The 6,873-nt window shown below is 49.0% G+C and overlaps 1 pseudogene; it reads left to right on the forward strand.

Annotated features, from left to right (window-relative positions):
- Window positions 1-260: 260 nt before the first annotated feature.
- On the forward strand, window positions 261-377 carry LOC124778321 (annotated as a pseudogene).
- Window positions 378-6,873: the final 6,496 nt, after the last annotated feature.

A 6,873-nucleotide genomic window follows, 5' to 3' on the forward strand; every position in this document is an offset into this window, starting at 1 on the left:
AATTTACGTCTATGGTCACAAACTTTCTGTTAACAGATTACCGTTTTAGGTCTTTAATGACCATCATCAGATCTGTTTCATAAAAACAAAGTCCTAATGTACTGCAGCCATAGTGGCATCGTCAAATGTTAAATGCGGAGTCAGCACTAGCGTCATGTGATATTTATATGTATTTGACGGTGCTAGTGCTGATTGCGCATTTAACATTTGACGATGCCACTGTGGCTGTAGTACAATTAGGACTTTGTTTTTATGAAACAGGCAACGGCCTTGCCGCAGTGGATACACCGGTTCCCGTCAGATCACTGAAGTTAAGCGCTGTCGGGCGTGGCCGGCATTTGGATGGGTGACCATCCAGCCGCCATGTGCTGTTGCAATTTTTCGGGGTGCACTCAGCCTCGTGATGCCAATTGAGGAGCTACTCGACCGAATAGTACCGGCTCCGGTCAAAGGAAACCATCGTAACGAGCGGGAGAGCGGTGTGCTGACCACACGCCCCTCCCATCCGCATCCTGCGCGGCGGTCGGATGGTCTCGATGGGCCACTTGTGGCCTGAAGAGGGAGTGCTTTTTGAAACAGATCTGATGATGGTCTTTAAAGAATAAAACCGGTAATCTGTTAACAAAAAGTTTGTGACCATAGACGTAAGCTGAAGGAAACTTATAACTCCTTACTTTCATACCCATAACTTTTTTTTCATATATTCGTAAACACACAAAAAACGACGCATTACTAAGGAATTATATAAATAGACCGGAAATCGGTAGTTGTCATGTGCATCTACAGACAAAGAAATAATCATAATTTCAGAAAAATTGGATGATTTATTCAAGAAAAAGAGCTTCAAAAATTGAACAGGGCAATAACGTGTTGGTCCGCCTTTGGTCCTTTCCCGAGTTGTTGTTTGGCTTGGCACTGGATTGACAGCGTTGTTGAATATCCTCTTGAGATATACCGAGCCAGATTCTGAAAAAAAAAGGGTCAAATATGTGTGAAATCTTATGGGACTTACCTGCTAACGTCCCATAAGATTTCACACACATTTCAACAATTTTTTTTTTCAGAATTCGGCTCGGTATATCTCAAGAGGATATCCAACAGCGCTGTCAATTCAGTGCCAACCCAAATTCTGACCAATTGACGCGTTCGATAGACAAAATCCCTAGGGGTTGAAGGGCTTTGCCCGTAAAGCTTCAAACGTTCTCAGCTGGGGAGAGATCTGGCAATCTTGCTGGCCGAAGTAGGTTTTGGCAAGCGCGGTGACAAGCAAGAGGAACTCGCGGCTTGTGCGGGCGGCCGTTATCTTGCTGTATGTTAGCTCCGGATAGCTTGTCGTGAATGGCAACAAAACGGGACACAGAATACCATCGACTACCGCTGTACTGTAAGGGTGCGGCGGATGACATCCAAAGGGATGATGCTACGAAATAAAATGGCACCCAAGACCATAACTCGTGGTCGTCAGGCCGTCTCCAGACACTTCTTCACTGGTCGTCGGGGCTCATTTCGAAGCAGGACTCATCACTAAAAACAGTTGTACTCCAGCCAATGACATTCCGCTCCGACGGCCAACGAAGGCGTGTCTGGAGACGCCCCTGACAACGATGGAACACCAACCTGAGTGTTGCCCATCATACGCACCGAAACATATGAGTGATGGTCTCTGATGCTATTTCATTTCATAGCAGGACTTCTTTGGCCGTCATCATCTGCACCCTTGCACCACAGTGGTACGTCAAATATATTCTACGCCCCGTTTTTTCCCCTTCATGACAAGCCTTCCTTGGCTTACATTTCAGCAAGATAATGTCCACCCGCATAGAATTTCTGCTGCTTGTCATTGTGCTTCCTTACTTGGCCAGGAAAGTCACTGGATCTTACCCCAATTGAGTACGTTTGGAGCGTGATGGGAAGAGCCCTCCAACAATCTCGGGATCTTGATGATCTAACGCGCCAATTGTCCTCAAAAGGACATCCAGCAACTTTTTGAATCAATGCCAAGCCGAATAACTGATCGCATGAGGGCCATAGGAGGACCAACACGCAGTTGACCTGCTCAGTTTGTTAAGATCTTTCCCTTGAATAAATAATCCAGTTTTTCTGTTACATTCGAAAAATACGTTAGTGGTGCGAGAAGCTCCTAGAATGAGGAAGGGAAAATCAATGATGATGATGATGATGATTCTTGTTTGTCGGTCACTCACCGAAACGATTATCAGCGCCCATAAAAATTCCCAATCTTTTCACTGTCAAGTCTCGCCAATATCTCGAGTGATAATAAGGATAACACAGATATCTAGTCCCCGGACGGACAGAATCCCCGAGCCAGCCTTGAATCGAACCCAGGTCCCCGTGATACAGAACCAGCAACGTTAACAAATAGACCACGAGCTGCACACGGAAAAGAAATGAATTACAACCGGTGGAAATGGTACATTATATTATTGTAATGATTACGATATCGCACAAAACATACGGGAACTTGGTAGTATGAGCCCACCCCTCTCTGGTCTGCATGCATGCGTTGATTCGGTTGTGAACGGCGTCATAAGGCCTTTGTATGCTCTCCTGAGGCAGGCTGGCTGACAGCTGTTGTAACTGTCCTTGATATCCTGGGTACTGACGCTGGGATGGAGTTTACGTACGAGTTAATTCTGCACATGTCCTGTGGACGACAAATGTGAGTAACTTACTGATCACAGCAGTGCCTCAACATCAAACATACTGTTCATACAGACACGTGCCACGTCTTTATGAGCATTGCACTGTTGAGAAATGAAGCTAAAATAGCGTCCAGTGAAAGGCAACGCATCAGGACTCAGGATATCCTGGACGACCATTGTGCCATTAGTGTTCTCTCAATCGCTACATTCCATGATCTGATATCATACGCGACGGCACCCCAAACCATGACGCCGAAAGTAAAACAATTATACCTCTCAAAGACACTGGAAGAATGGGACCTCTACCTGTGGTTTTAAAATGTACTCTGCAACGCATCTCTGAAGGACAGGCACTGCTGCGGTCGACAGCACTAAGGATTACAAGAAATATATTCGAAATAGTGAATGTGCGAAGACTCCAGCTGTACACTGTACTGGTGACAATGAAAATGTATGCCGCACCAGCATTTCGCACTCGTTTAAAATGGTGATTCCGGTTCGAGTGCAGGTCGACCAAATACACTCCTGGAAATTGAAATAAGAACACCGTGAATTCATTGTCCCAGGAAGGGGAAACTTTATTGACACATTCCTCGGGTCAGATACATCACATGATCACACTGACAGAACCACAGGCACATAGACACAGGCAACAGAGCATGCACAATGTCGGCACTAGTACAGTGTATATCCACCTTTCGCATCAATGCAGGCTCCTATTCTCCCATGGAGACGATCGTAGAGATGCTGGATGTAGTCCTGTGGAACGGCTTGCCATGCCATTTCCACCTGGCGCCTCAGTTGGACCAGCGTTCGTGCTGGACGTGCAGACCGCGTGAGACGACACTTCATCCAGTCCCAAACATGCTAAATGGGGGACAGATCCGGAGATCTTGCTGGCCAGGGTAGTTGACTTACACCTTCTAGAGCACGTTGGGTGGCACGGGATACATGCGGACGTGCATTGTCCTGTTGGAACAGCAAGTTCCCTTGCCGGTCTAGGAATGGTAGAACGATGGGTTCGATGACGGTTTGGATGTACCGTGCACTATTCAGTGTCCCCTCGACGATCACCAGTGGTGTACGGCCAGTGTAGGAGATCGCTCCCCACACCATGATGCCGGGTGTTGGCCCTGTGTGCCTCGGTCGTATGCAGTCCTGATTGTGGCGCTCACCTGCATGGCGCCAAACACGCATACGACCATCATTGGCACCAAGGCAGAAGCGACTCTCATCGCTGAAGACGACACGTCTCCATTCGTCCCTCCATTCACGCCTGTCGCGACACCACTGGAGGCGGGCTGCACGATGTTAGGGCGTGAGCGGAAGACGGCCTAACGGTGTGCGGGACCGTAGCCCAGCTTCATGGAGACGGTTGCGAATGGTCCTCGCCGATACCCCAGGAGCAACAGTGTCCCTAATTTGCTGGGAAGTGGCGGTGCGGTCCCCTACGGCACTGCGTAGGATCCTACGGTCTTGGCGTGCATCCGTGCGTCGCTGCGGTCCGGTCCCAGGTCGACCGGTGCGTCCACCCGGCCTCCCGCATGCCCACTATACGCCCTCGCTCAAAGTCCGTCAACTGCACATACGGTTCACGTCCACGCGGTCGCGGCATGCTACCAGTGTTAAAGACTGCGATGGAGCTCCGTATGCCACGGCAAACTGGCTGACACTGACGGTGGCGGTGCACAAATGCTGCGCAGCTAGCGCCATTCGACGGCCAACACCGCGGTTCCTGGTGTGTCCGCTGTGCCGTGCGTGTGATCATTGCTTGTACAGCCCTCTCGCAGTGTCCGGAGCAAGTATGGTGGGTCTGACACACCGGTGTCAATGTGTTCTTTTTTCCATTTCCAGGAGTGTATTTTCATTGTCAGCAATACATAATGCAGCTACAGTCTGTTCATATTCGTAACTGCAAATACACTATATGATCAAAAGTGTCCGGACACTGACAAAATGACTTACAAGTTCGTGGCAACCTCCATCGGTAATGCTGGAATTCAATGATGTTGGCCACCCTTAGCCTTGATGACAGCTTCCACTCTCGCAGGTTTCTTGGGAAATGGCAGCCCATTCTTCACTGAGTGCTGCACTGAGGGGAGGTATCGATGTCGGTCGGTGAGGCCTGGCACGAAGTCGGAGTTCCAAAACATCCCGTCGGCGTTCCAAAACATCCCAGAGCTGTTCTATAGGATTCAGGTCAGGACTCAGTGCAGGCCAGTCCATTACAGGGATGTTATTGTCGTGTAACCACTCCACAACAGGCCCTGCATTATGAGCAGGTGCTCGATCGTGTTGGAAGAAGCAATCGCCATCCTCGAATTGCTCTTCAACAGTGGGAAGCAAGAAGGTACTTAAAACATGGTTAGGCCTGTGCTGTGATAGCACAACAGAAAACAACAAGGGGTACAAGCCCCCTCCGTGAAAAACACGACCACACCATAACACCACCGGTTCAGAATTTTACTTTTGGTACTACACACGCTGGCAGATGACGTTTACCGGGCATTCGTCATACTCACACCCTGCAATCGGATCGCCACATTGTGTACCGTGATTCGTCACCCGACACAACATTTTTCCACTGTTCAGTCGTCAAATGTTTACGCTCCTTACACCAAGCGAGGCATCGTTTGGCATTTACCGGCGTGATGTGTGTCTTATGAGGAGCCGCTCTACCATGAAATCCAAGTTCTCTCACCTCCCGCCTAAACTGTCATAGTACTTGCAGTGGGTCCTCATGCAGTTTGGAATTCTTGTGTGATGGTCTGGATAGATGTCTACCTATTACACATTACCACCCTCTTCAACTGTCGGCGGTCTCTGTCTCTCAACAGACGTCAACAGACGTATTCCTTCACGTTTCCACTTCACTATTACATCGGAAACAGTGGACCTAGGGATGTTTAGGAGTGTGGAAATCTCGCGTACAGACGTATGACACAAGTGACACCCAATCACCTGACCACGTTCGAAGTCCGTGAGCTCCACAGAGCGCCCCATTCTGCTCTCTCACGATGTCTAATGACTACTGAGGTCTCTGACATGGAGTACCTGGCAGTAGGTGGCAGCACAATGCATCTAATATGAAAAATGTATTTTTTGGGGGTGTCCGGATACTCCCTTACGAGGCTCATTCAGGATAGCGCAGGACCGCGATTCATCACTGAACACAAAGCGACGCCATTTGCCAGCAGTCCAGGCCTCACCGTCACGTCATCGCCTACAAAAAGGACCGTCTGCTTCGTAGCGATAACGGCAGCCTACGCACTGGACGGTAACTCCCTGTCAGGTTGCTGCTAGTCTCTGATAAATGGTGCAGGATAACGCAGAATGTTGCTGGCAGTCCCGCGACGCAGATGCAGATACAAAGGGGATACGATGTTGTTGCTGCACAGTACTGCGATCCTCCCTTGTGGTTGTCAGACGAGGTCGACTGGAACCTTGATTACGAGTATGCCTGATCTAATGCCCCCATGCAGTCCAACTTCGAATCACTGTCACATCCGAATGCCCCACAAACCTGGATATTACTTCATTCAAGCATCCATCCAAGTGAATATCCATAATCAGGCACCTCTGTCAGGTGCTGACAATGCTGTCTCGCACAAGTAGACAATTTTCATGTCCATCACAGTGGTTAATCAAAATTTGACGCAATCACGCTCCTTACACAGTACACCCAACAAGGCCTGGTAAGAGCACTAAACTCGAAGTACATTACAGCACTCTAATGATCGAGAACGAGCATGGTGGCGCAGTGCTTAGCACACTGGACTCACACTAGGGGCGGACGACGGTTCAAACCTATATCCGGCCATCTTGAATCAGGTTTTCCGTGATTTCCCTGAATAGTTTCAGGCATATTACGAGATGGCTCCTTTGATAGGATACAGTCGCTTTCCCAACTCCATCCTTCCGTAATCCGAGACTGTGCTCCGTCTCTAATAACCTTGTTGTCAACGGGACGTTAAGCACTAATCTCCTCCACCTCATTCTCTGATAATCGTCCTACCTGTGATAGAGAATTGCAGCTCTGGTCATTTACATTCCGCCGATGCTATGTACGTACGTATACGAAGTTACATAGACATCCGACCCCATCCTCTGGTTGTTTGTGGCCGAGCGGTTCTAGGCGCTTCAGTCTGGAACCGTGCGACCGCTACGGTCGCAGGTTCGAATCCTGCCTCGGGCATGGGCGTGTTTGATG

Source organism: Schistocerca piceifrons, chromosome 2 (assembly GCF_021461385.2).
Source record: "Schistocerca piceifrons isolate TAMUIC-IGC-003096 chromosome 2, iqSchPice1.1, whole genome shotgun sequence".
Taxonomy (NCBI): Eukaryota; Metazoa; Arthropoda; class Insecta; order Orthoptera; family Acrididae; genus Schistocerca; species Schistocerca piceifrons.